Below are 13,259 nucleotides of genomic sequence, written 5' to 3' on the forward strand. Positions count from 1 at the left end.
CTGCAGCCATGGCTAGTACTCTCAGTAATAACACATTGTCATGTGGAAACAAATCTATTTAAGAATGTTCATATAAACAGTGTTTATGCTTTTTTTTTTTTTTTTTTGGTAGCACAAGCTGGTCTGGTTCATGCTTGGACCTTGTGCTATGGCAAAGCGCAGTAGATAAATGTTAGAGGATACTTCACTGTGCTACTACAGTAAGTGCAGTTTATAAGATATTTTATTGGGACTCCTAACTAGAAGTAGAAACAAGGTTTTCAGCTAGAACATTTCTGATCATTTCCTAAAGGTGGTGTCAGATACTTGTACTCTGGGAAAGAAAAATTGCTCTTAAGAGAAGATTATACCAGCTGTTGCTCCTTGCAGCCAACTAGGTCACAGGGTCAAAATACCTATTGACCTGTATCTGCTAAAAACACTAGAAATTCACCTAAAAACTGATAGTAATTAGCAAGTTTGTACAGCACCTAGAGTGATGGGGTCCTGGTCCATGACTAGGACTCCTAGGCACTACAGAAATAATATAATAGTTGTCATCTTGCTACATATCACCTGTGATACCACGGGGGCTCAATGGAAGGAATTTTTTCAAGTTTCCTCTCCTGAATAACTAATTCAAACATTTAATGCTTACATGCTAATGGTCCTTTTGTGATGGACTTGAAACCTAGTATCTGGAGTACTCAATATTAAGAGGGTAGACTATAGCCATTTACTGATGGTAGATCCCATGTTCCTGGTGTCCCATGATGGGATCCTTCAGCAACATCAGTTAAGCTAAAGGGAGATGCAGAAATGTCCGTGTCAATGCTTTCAGTAAATTACAAGTATCAAAGGGGTAGCAGTGTTAGTCTGGATCTGTAAAAGCAGCAAAGAGTCCTGTGGCACCTTATAGACTAACAGACATTTCGGATGCATGCTCCAAAACGTCTGTTAGTCTATAAGGTGCCACAGGACTCTTTGCTGCTTTGTGTAAATTACAAGTGTCATCATTTCTGGGATTTCTGCTGCCCCATCAGTCCAGGTGCAATTGACTGAGCAGAGCCCTGTATGCAACTTTGTGTCAACTGTGGTTTTCGGTGTTGTTCCTCTCTTTCGTCTTTACTTTAGATCGCTGCAATTTTAAGAAGCTTCAGCTTAGAAAGATGTTCAGCTGGAGCATGTGTGCACGTGCATGAGTGCACACCTAATGTTCCCCACACGTGGCATGACAATGCGAATTGAGGGGTATATAAATAAACTGTATGCATCACCACCCTAGCTGAGTTGTTCTATTTGGAGGTGGGTAGGAAATGTCCACAGATCATTGAATAGAGCAGAAAAGAGTGGAACTTCCAGTGATTCTTTTCTTGGAGATCAGACGAGATGAAATCAAGACCTGTTTGGGATTGGCTCCATCTGCCTAGGTCTTTATTTGACCCTCATCTCTGTTGCATCTAAATTCTTGCCCAAATCCCAGAAAATTTACTTTTTTTCTGGTAATTCACATTCTAGAGGTAAGTGTCCCTGTTTTCACAGCTGGTCGGAAGGGCGAGGCAAGAAAATAAGGTGTGTGTGATTAGGGATATGTCAAATGTCTATTTATAGATATAGGGCCAAATCTCCCCTTTCTGTAACTCCATGGTGTCTCTGTGTTATACCAATAGAATAAAAACCAGCAGGATCTCATTAAGAGGGATAAGGCAAAGATGCCATATTTGTTGTAAATATAATGATAAAGCAAAAGATAAAAGTAAACAATGTTGTTTGACTACTTATTCCTATCACTACTTATTCCTTATATATACACACACATATAGGTTTCAGAGTAGCAGCCATGTTAGTCTGTATCCGCAAAAAGAACAGGAGTACTTGTGGCACCTTAGAGACTAACAAATTTATTAGAGCATCCGAAGAAGTGGGCTGTAATCCATGAAAGCTTATGCTCTAATAAATTTGTTAGTCTCTAAGGTGCCACAAGTACTCCTGTTCTTTTTATATATATATATATATATATATATATAATATATTAATTTACACAATCATTCATTCAAGTTCTGTATAAGTGTTATAGTTACCAGCCTAGAAGTTGCTCATGCCAAGTTACTGGCCAGGTATCTTGGCCATGAGGATGGAGCTGAGTCTGTGTCAGGTGCACCTGGTGCTCCTGGAGGTTGGCAGCAGAACCAGAGACTCAGTCATCAGTCTTGAGAGTCCATTCTTATAGGAATTAATTCCTATGTTAGTCTATGGGAGCTGTTTCATCCTGCTGTTGTTGACTCAATCAGCAGATGGCACATTCCTGGACACATTCCTGGTGGCTCCAAACTGTCCAAAGTTTGTGTTTCTCATCCTTCCAGGTGATGGGGTGGATCCCAGTTTACCCTACAGGGGTTTTCTGGTCATCCACTTGACACATTCTTCGGCCAATGGATACTCCCTTTCTAGGCTGGCACCTCCCTAACCATTCATATATATCAAGCATTCATCAGTATACATTCCATATCTTAACCATATTTTAATTTACTGTCTCCACCACTTTCGGGGGGTGTGCTAATTCATTTGAGACTCCCGGCCCTTTAATCACAGAGGGTGGGGGTCTGTCCTAGGAGTCGTTGAATGAAGTGAAAGTCACTTAACGGCTTATAGTGTTTGTTTACATTGTATCAATTACTTCAAGAACAAAGTCAATTAACTTGTTTGTAAGTTTTACATAGTAATAAAGTATCTTTCACAGGATAGATATAATCAATGGTTTCTACATACGGTAGCTTACAAGTTTTAACAGAAGATCCAAGAGATTTTTGTACTTGGTGAAACTGTTGGATTTTAAAGTGTGGGGGACAAATTATGAGGAGGTCACTGTCACTTGGGGGAATCACTGTTGGTACCTTCTTTAAAATCCCTACATGGAGGATGAATCTGGCTCATGCTATGGAAGCTCTGGAGGAAAGAAGAACATAAGAACAGCAATGGTGGAAGTGTTGCCAAACTCTTGTTGATACCTTTGTCCTTGATGGGCAAGAACAATGGTTTTGGACTGGTGGCCTCAAATTCCAGACTATGAATTAGCAAATAGTAGACCAGGAGTTTAACCAGAAAGTTTTAATTATCTCCATTCCATAGTGTTCCTATATTTTAAGGTACCTGTTAAAATAAGAGCAACATTTAATCTTTTTCACTCTGCCAAGGCTGCAGAGGGAAAGAAGCATAATAGATCTGTTTTGTTCTATTTGTATAAAGCTATAAGAGGAGCTGTATTTTTAATGGTGGAAATATGTGGTCATGAGGAAAACATGATGATTTCTTTTGTGCATCTAATTGACATTTTAAGCATGTTAATATATTACTATGGTAACTAAAAGTATACAATAATCACGTCAAAAGCCAAAGACATAGTGCCTGTCCTGTTCATGTCATTGAAGGAAACACATTTATGTGAAGAATCTCTTCAGTCATCCTCAGCCTGCCAGGCTTAGACACAATAGGAAGCTGTGAAAGGCAGACGCTGTTGTAAAGGCTGCACCAGACATCTGCCCTCTATACCTGACTTCTTTTGACTTTTTGTGCTTTAGACCTCTCCAACTGGTCTGACCCACTTTCACCTACTCTACTATAAGAACTTAACCAGCTAATAATGTCTAGGGGGTGCCGGGGCAGCTGAGGGGGAACAATCCAAAAACTCCTGCCAAATATTAAATATGTTGTAGACCTTTCATGGACCTTATGGGTGCTACATCAACACAAACAAATAAGAATGTGGCAGGGGACCACTGCATATCTTAATTTCTGCATACCTGAAGCATGCTGAAACCCCCATTCCAGCTCAGCCTTTCCCATCTTTTCCTGATTTTAATAATACAGAAATATTGATCCACTCTGCAGGAAGTTCTCTAATGTATTTAATATCTTTGCTGAGAGAGTTTTCCAAGATTGGGGGTGGTACTTAAGCCCAGATGCAAGGTTAGTTTTCAATGTAGGACACTGCCATGGGTCACCATAGTATCTCTAACAAACTAGGGGTACCTCTGAGTTTGAGGACAGGGTGATGTGACTGTGAAGATGGTATTATGACTCTACCTTACCCAGTTTAGTCATCCTCAAGCATTCAAAACTCAGGAGATTTTTAAAAGTAATCAACTTTAGGTTCTTTTTATTTGCCTTCTAGTCTTTTTGAGCCTTTAGGATTCATGCTTTCAAGCATTTCTTTACATCTATGAAGGCTAGAGCCTTTAATTTATGAAAGCTGAGATTCCCATATGATCCCATGATTCCAGGAGCTGGGGCTTAAAAAAAGCCAAATATCAAAAGACATGATAAAAAGTGAGAGTTTGCAACACTGCTTCCCCACCATGTGTTCATTTCAGGAGCAGTTCCTGTGTTATATGTGTAAATATATGATGGACAGTTGGAAGTCCAGTGGGCAGTTTTGGAGGTAAACGTGAGGTGGGTTACATTATAACTAAAAACCCAAAGGAGAAGTGTTAATGAATGACTAACTACGAGAGACCAAGGAGTGATGATCATGGTAGGAGGTATATGTGGATTTAAAAGCCAGCGTTTGCCAATTTACCATACCATAGAATCTGAAATACCTGACCATTTGCCTTCCTTTAAGCCACTGACAGGACAAGTGATTCGTTTATAATAAAGTCCTGTGTTTTATTATTTAACATGGTAACTACAGTGTGTTGTTTTTATCCTCCGTCAAAGCCTTGAACCTTAAACTGGTCAGTTCCTATCTCTTATAGATAATTAAGGTCCATACACATTGTTCTCAGTTGAGAAAGAAGTGATGGTGCTTTGCAAGGAAGTGATATGGTGCTGTTCTAAGTTTTATGTCATTCATTTTGTATATCAACATCCTTAAACAGGAAATGCAGGCTGTAAAAGATGACTGCTAGCAATTCTCAACATGAAAGAAAAAAGGACTTTCCAATGTCAGAGCTTTCATCAGAAATTAAATAAAAAGCACAATCATTGTCAATAAGTGTATATGCTGCAAAGAAATTAGCTCTCTAGTTATGGCAAAGTCCAAACATCAGACAATGGGTGACTTGATCTTTAATCTGCATTTTGTTTTGTACCCAGATGCAGAGGTGCCAACTTCCCCAGTTCCCGAGGGGTGCTCGTCCCCTGCCTCGCCCCCTTCCCCCTCCTCTTCTGGTCCCCGCTCCTCCCCCAGTGCCTTCTGAACACAGCTGAACAGCTGACCACCAGCAGGCAGGAGGTGCTGGGAGGGAGCAGGAGGCGCTGATCGGCAGGGCTGCTGGTGGGTGCTGGGACCCACTATTTTTTTTTCTGTGGGTGCTCCAGCCCTGGAACACCCACAGAGTCAGCGCCTATGCCCAGATGGTCTGTTTACCTGAGGTGTGGGGCAGATGATCTAATTGGATGCATTCAAATGGCACTGCCTCTACTTATCCCACTGTGAAACTGCTGGTTTATGCACCTGTTTACATAGTTTGTCCTGCTGAATTGGAGAATAGCAACTTGTATCTCTGGCATGCTTGACACATTGGCAATTTCACAGCACTATTTGGGTTGCTCACTCCAGGATACTTACAGTATATCCAGGCTATCCTTTACCAGCAGCAATAGTGGGCCCCCATTCCTGGGTGGAATAGGATGTGAAAAAATGCAAAACACCTACATTTTAACACATGGGAGAGAGGCAGCACTGTTTAGAGCACAAAGCACAGGACTGGGGATTAGGAGCTGCAGAGTTCTAGTCCTGAAAAGGATGTTGAGGATTAAGGAGACAGCATTGGTCAGTGAATAGGGCATAATGCGAAGTCAGCAGACCTGTATTCTATCCTAGCTCTGCACTGCCTCACTGTATGACCTTAGAAACGCCTCCGTGCCTCAGTTTCCCCATATATAAAATGCTGCATTATTTCGTGAAGTGTTTGTTAGCTGCAGATGATAATGTTATAAAAGTGCTAGGAATTATGGTGACATTTAATATTAGCATTTTTGTATTGCTTTAAATTTTCACTAAGTATACACTGAAGCATTGACTACATTCAACAGGGAAAAACGGGATTTGGGATTCAGTATGAAATGTGTTCCTTGACTCAGCCTGTAGTTTCTTGATAGAGCTGGATTTTCAGACCAGTGGGTGGTGTTTGCATAATATCTTTGCTGCAGTAGCTAATAAATGGCATAATGGAGCTGGACAGCCCTCGCAGCATTCTGGAAAACAAATCAATGATACTTGTGTATAATTTCTGTGAGCTACAGTTTCCAAAGGTTAAATACCAAATTTCAGCTTACTTGACTCTTTAGTTTCTCTAGTAACTTTAGTGCCATGAACTAGCTTGGTACAAATATTCACAGCTGACATCTGGGATGCTTAGGGTTTGTAACCAGCTGTAAATCTGGAATAACTTTATAAAGCCCATTGTAGACCTGGTTTAGGTCTTGGATCAGAGAGGTACATAAGCACATGCCTAATGTTCTGCACTAGTAGACTCTGTTGTAGGTCTGTGGTGCTACCCCCGTGTTTTAGGAGCTTTGTTGAATTGGTGTTTTACATGGATCTAACAAAATAGAATTTGGTGTCTCAAGTGAGTGAGGGTTGGGCATTCTATGTAAACAGTGTGGTCTGGCACAGTGTGGGGATCCTGATTCCTTAATATTGGCTCCCTTCTTCCTCTTGTCAATTAAAATCTAGTCCTCCTTGCCTGTATGGTGAATGAGACGTGCAGCCTCTGTGGTGGGTTTGTTAAAATAAGAGAAACACGCGGATCCTCAGAGGTTCAGAAACATACATGAAGGATGCACAGGGGAGGATAGGGAGAGAACAGCAATGCTATCTTACATGGAGAGGAGTTTTCATTAAAGTTCCTTTGTTTTCTCTTTAGTAGCTTAAAATAAAGAGAAGTGAAAGATAAAACTTAAACAAATTGCTTCTTGGCAGCTCTATTTCTCTTGGTGACATTTTACAAATGCATTAAAATGCACCAAAGCTCTTTGCAGCTCAAAGATTTTTTTTTAATTTGTTTTAAAGGTAACCTTTTGTAAATACACATGAAAGGGGGTTTTAGATTACTTCTTGTTTATACTTGTAATATGAGGGCTTGATTCCACTGTCCTTACATGGGTAAAATTCTTATTCAGCAATAGTGCTATCATTCCTATGGAAAGCAAGTGCAAGCACTGCATAGGAAAAACTGCTTTTCAAGGTCTAAAGAACAGACTGGAACACGCTGGGATCTCAAGCCTGCAAAGGTAAGTGGCTACGTCACAGGCTAAAGGCAAAATATTCTTTTGATTTAGAGCAATTTGGGCTACAGAGATGTACTAAAGAATAAGATAGCACATTTCCATCTGTGTGGGTGTGTGTGCACACACACACACACACACACTTTTAAAAACTCTTGTTAAAAGCACATGAACTGTGTCCTTGTATGTCAAGTATCACATGTTTACAGCGGAGTTATAAAACCCTGAAAAACAGGGGTGTATATAATGGAAAAATTGATACATCCTTCAATATGTTGATGCTACTGGGCAGCGTTGTAATAATCCCAGTGTTTTTAAAAGATGTGTGTGTTGCTCTGGAAAAGGCTATATTGGCTTCTGCCTTAAGCAAGGCTTGTCATTTCTATTCTTTAAATCATTTGAATCTTCCATGGCATGTAAGTAGCCCTGGATTATATCTAACAGTGCAGATGCTGCCAGTACATAGCAGTGTGATGTTTTGATTACCTAATAGTGTTTCCATTTACAGCAGTAAAACTTCAGTACTTCTCTGAATGTATACTAGTGGAGCTTTGTCAATTTCGCCCACTGATCAAGTGGAGTATGTCTGACTTTACATGATTTATCATTCTAACGTCTTCTCTGTTTCTCTTTTGTGAGGATAATTACATTATGGAGTAACCATTTTAGTCCTTTGTATTCTGACTGGCATTATCAGACTACTGCATTTGTTACAAACTTATCCGGAGAAAAGCTATCTTGCTATTAACTTTCCTCTTAGTTATTTACTTGTTACTTTTAATGGTTCTGACTTTCCTATGCAGAGAGAAAAACAACACGGCATGAGTTAATAGCACAATGTAGTATTAAAATACTTTGCATACTATAATGCCTTTCATCTGAGCGCCTCAAAGCACTTTACAAGCATTAATTAAGCCTTACATCATCCCTGTGAAGTAGGCATGAGATCTCTTCATTGTCACCACTGAAATGCAGCCACCTCTGGGGCAGAACATATCAGCTGTTTAACAGAGGACAGTCTGTAACATTACACAACAGCTCCTATGGCAAGCAATGAAATCTACCATGCTGAAAACAGCAACGGGTGTTAGGCAGGGTAAATGTGATTACCTGATTTGGAGTTTAGCCAAGACACCATGGTAAATTTCCCCATTTTTAAAAGCAGTACACCAAGGAAGAGCGTAGATTGAGTAATGAATAGGAATGCTATTATCTTGTTACAAACCTTTCTCCAAAGTATTTCCTGCTTTGATGAAGCCAGCCTCTTCCGAGTAGCTAACAGTTTTCCCTCCTGTGGTACCACACACGGCAGTGCTCCCAGTGGGGAGCAGGGAGCTGATAGCCTGGTGAAGAGATCCGTGCCCAGTGTCTGGTCGGCTGCCCCATTCCCGGTGGGGAGCAGGGAGCTGAGGTGGGGGGGCAGTCAGGCTCCCAGTGGGGAGCTGCACAGGGAGCTGAGCACACTGGCTTTCAGACCCCCCCATGCCCCCTCTTAAGTCAGTGGAAGCGCTCCTGGTGAGGACGCACAGCATCAACAGAAGGGGCAGTGTGGACATGAGCCATTGCAGTAATCACTGCAGTGGCTGTAAGTCGACCTGTGTAATGTTTATAATGTAGACATGCCTGTAGTTCTTGTTCCCTCCCAAGTACTCCATTGTCTTTTCTAAAAGCTCGCAGGTGCTTAGAAAGTATAGCCATATGTTGGAGTTGAGGGGTGTGGGAATTTCTGTCCCTCTTGTTACTTATATGGTTGTCATCACCCTTGTATCTCAGCACAAGTGTAAACACATGTGTAGTCAAAAGTGTCACTTCCATATTTTTGTCTCTAACAGAATCTACTTTTAATCCCTGATCAGCATGTTAGACTGCTGGGCTGATGAAAAATCATGTAGCTTCACAAAAGCCAGAATCTTCCTCTTGCTGGACTGGAGGTGAGGCACAATCCATGGAGAAGTTACTAGCTGGGCACTACCTGTTTTATGGGTCTGCACCAAGGTGCAGGCCTCTGTGAAAACACTGAATTAGCACCTAGAGCTTGCTAGGGTGGTGTGACAGGCCCAAGCATCTGTGAATTTACTGGCTCAACCCTTCGAGCTTGCTGAGGTGATGCTAAGGGGTGAGATTTCTGGCTTGGTTCCACTAGCTGGCTGGTTTGATGTGAAGGCACAGACAGTGGTGCCAACCAGCGGCAGCTCCAGGCACCAGCGCTCCAAACGTGTGCCTGGGGCACTCTGCTGGTCCCTGCAAGGGCGGCAGGAAGGCTGCCTTTGGCGGCTTGCCTGCAGGAGGTCCGTCAGTCCTGTGGCTTCGGCGGCAGGTTCCTCCCACAGGCAAGCCGCCGAAGGGAGCCTGTTTGCCATGCTTGGGGCGGCAATAAAGCTAGAGCCGCCCCTGGTGCCAACTCACAATTTTATCCTGAGTCTCATGATATTGGGTGTCTTTCTCAAATCTCCAGCTCCTGGGGTCATGTAATAATGTGAGAATCCCATTTTTACTTTAAAAAGTCTAGCCTTTGTGGCTGCAGAGAGAAACTCGAAAATGTGACCTCTAAAGGTTAAAAAACACAAGGTAAGTTAAGACACGAAGTGTATTGTCTTCTGAAACCTCATGCCTTTTTTTCAGCTTGACATGATTTTTAATGCTTGGGCTTGGCTCTGCTGCCTTTGCTACTGCAGAGGACTCTGAGGTTACTGAGTGGAACTCTAGTTGGCTGTCCGTGAATGGGCCCCTTAGGTTACTAGTTCAGCAGCTACTGCTTGCTGAGCTGATATCAAGGGTTATGTAGTAAGATGAGGCCCTGAAACATAAACCCTTATCAGAGGCCCGGTATGAGGCCTAAGGCCTGAACTAAAGTAATGGTCAAGACTTTGCTAACATAAAGCAAAGTTAAGCTGTGAGCCAGAGGCAGGCCCTGCTCACAGAAGCTGGCAAGGAAAGGACTGATGCTGCAAAAAGATACATACATAAAAGGTACTGAACACTAGATATCAGAACACTCCAATACTGGCCGACCCATCCCAATGACGGGCAAAAGGGTAAAATGATGGATAGTGGTGTTTTGATCGAACCAATCTGTACAAGGTGAGAGGCGGCACCTTACTGCGTAGAGGGATTGCACCTCAGTACGTCAGGAGCGATGTATAACTTGTTTGTACCTGTGGATAAAAATGTATCCCAGGGGTGGTGTCTTTGTCCAGCCGAGGGGGCAGTGGGAAGTCCCGCCACTGACTGAGCCGGGTCCATTGCCAAGAGGCACTTTCTCGTAGTATGCCCGGTAGACTAAGTAATCTATGGGGAACTGCAATTGTGTCCAAGATCGCAATAAACCTAGTCGACGTGACTTTGCATCTTACTAGACTCTGTGGTTATTGGGGGTTCTCTTCGGGTCTGCTGGGTCAGCTATCTGCGCAGAGCTGGGGCAGCACACAGCCGAGTGATATCAACATAGGAGAAAGCAGAGCACCACACCGGTAGCATCTGACAACAGGTTATACCTCTGTGATGTCACTGATTTGGTATCGTCTTGCTGGGCTTATTTCAAGGCACCGATTTCTCTCAGGTCTCTGGTTCCCAGTTTAACTTGTTGGGCTGATGTCAAGTCATGGGCTTCTGTGCGGTCATTAGCTCAGCAACTTGAGCATGCTGGGCTAGTGGCAAAGCAGAGGCCAGTGTGAGGTTACTGGTTCAGTTACTCTGTCTGGTCGGTCTCAGGTTAAGGCAGGGGACTCTCTAGGGTTATTGACTCAGGACCTCTAGCCTGAGAAGTTGATGTCAAAGGACAGGCTGCTATGAGGTCACTGGCTTAGAACTTCTAGCTTGCTGAGATGATACTCTTGAATGCAGAGCTCACCAATGTATGGTGGTTGTATGTCGTCAGAGGGTTAGCATGGTAGAGCAGAGTAGAGAATGGGGGCAAGCGAATGGATAGATGTGAGAGGAGTGTGTTTCCAAACAGGGCCATAGCCAGCTAAAATGTAAGTGTAGGCATGCAGTCTTGTGCTCCCAGAAACCCACACCATTATAGCGTGCCAAGAGGGGAGATGGAACCAACAGGGCCATTCTTTGTTCTGGCTATGTGAGGCAGCAGGAGCCAGCAAACAGGAGTTTTGTAAAGGGGTTCTCCAGGTGGAGGAGGAGAGATTGTGATCTTTGGGGTGAGTCTGTCTGTTAGTTTGTTTGCCATGCACTTGTTTGAATGTTGTAGTGTGGTCTGTCCTGGGGAATATGTGCTGAGCTAAGTGACCTGCTAGACTAGGCTAAGAGTTTACAAATGAGGCTTTAGCCTGCCATCCTTTGATCCCTAACCTCTTTACAAGCCCTTGGCAAGGGGGCGGGGCTAATTCAGGGTGAACAGGGGGTTTACAAAGCTAGTTCTTAAGCGACCAGAGGAGCTAGCAACCAGGAGAAGCAAACAGTGGAGTTCAGAGAGGGAGTGCAAGAAACAGATACACCTACCAAACATATGCTAAACTTAGGCTAGTACCCCTTCAAAAAAGCAAACAAACAACCCTTCAAGAGTAAAAATAATGCAGGCAGAAGTCCAGCAGCAGAGTTTGGGGGGGCGATCCAGTTTATTGCACTGAATGCAGCGTGTATGATTACCTGCCTTGTGGGCAAGTGGCGTATATGTGCATTCAGTGCAAGGAGCTCATGGCCCTCAGAGACCGAGTACAGGCTCTTGAGACCAGAGAAGCTAAACTGGAGGAGATAAGGGAGACAGAGGGGACATGGATGAGAATTTCTGTGACACAGCAGAACAGTCCCATTCCCGGCCTAACAACCTCTGTGCTGCTGAGGAGGATGAAAGGAGGGAAGGAGAACATCCAACTGGAGTGGAGGGAAATGATCCCATAGTTGGGACTCTCCTTCCAGATGATGATGTGGTATCCTTTCGCACTGAGGATACTTCTCCAGGGGAGGGGACACCAGTTATTAGGAAGAGACAGGTAATAGTAATGGGGGATTTGATTATCAGAAATATAGATGGCTGGGTTTCTGATGACTGGGAGAACCACATGATGAATTGTCTGCTGGGTGAGAAGGTTGCAGACCTTTCGACATCTAGATAGACTCATGTGCAGTGCTGAGACGGAGCCAGTGGTTGTGGTACATGTACATACCAGTGACATAGGGAAAGGTAGGAGTGAGGTCCTGGAGGCCAAATTTAGGTAAGAGATTCAAGTCCAAGACTTTCAGGTAGAGTTCTCTGAAACATGTTCAGTTCCATGTCAGGGCCAGTTATACAAGCAAATTTGCAGGGTCTCAATGCGTGGATGAGAAGATGCTGTGGGGAGGAGGGATTTAGGTTTATTAGGAACTGGGGAACCTTTTGAGAAAGGAGGAGCCTATACAGGAAGGATGGGCTCCACCTAAATGAAAATGGAACCAGACTGCTGCCATGTAAAATTAAAAAGGTCATAGAGGAGTTTTTAAACTAAGGGCTGAGGGAAAGTCAGCAGGTGTGGAGGAACACATGGTTCAGACAGAGACTTCCCGTAGAGAGGATATATTAAAGGGGATACTCTAAATCCTACTAAAAGTTCATAGGATAGAAGTTAATAAAGTGCAGGCAGAAACTGAAGAGAAACAGTGAAATGAAAGTGTCCCATTCAGTTACATCACATGAAGGCAGACAACTAAATATTGATAAATTTTGTAAGTGCTTGTATACAAATGCAAGAAGTCTAAATATTAAGATAGGTGAACTTGAGTGCCTGGTATTAAATGAGGCTATTGATATAATAGGCATCACCGAAAGGTTGGTGGAATGCTGATAATCAGTCGGATACGGTGATTCTAGGGTACAAAACATATAGGAATGACAGAGTAGGTCAAGCTAGAGAGACAGTGACACTATATGGGGGGGGAAAGCATAGAATCAAATACAGTAAAAATCTTAAATTAATCAAATAGAAATTCCATTATTGAAAAGTAAGAGTACAGGGGTAAGAATATATTACTGACCACCTTACCAGTATAGTGATGGTGATTGTGAAATGTTCAGGGAGATTAGAGAGGCTACAAAAACAGAAAACCTAATAATAATGGGG

Source organism: Chrysemys picta, chromosome 6 (assembly GCF_011386835.1).
Source record: "Chrysemys picta bellii isolate R12L10 chromosome 6, ASM1138683v2, whole genome shotgun sequence".
In the NCBI taxonomy this organism is placed as follows: domain Eukaryota; kingdom Metazoa; phylum Chordata; order Testudines; family Emydidae; genus Chrysemys; species Chrysemys picta.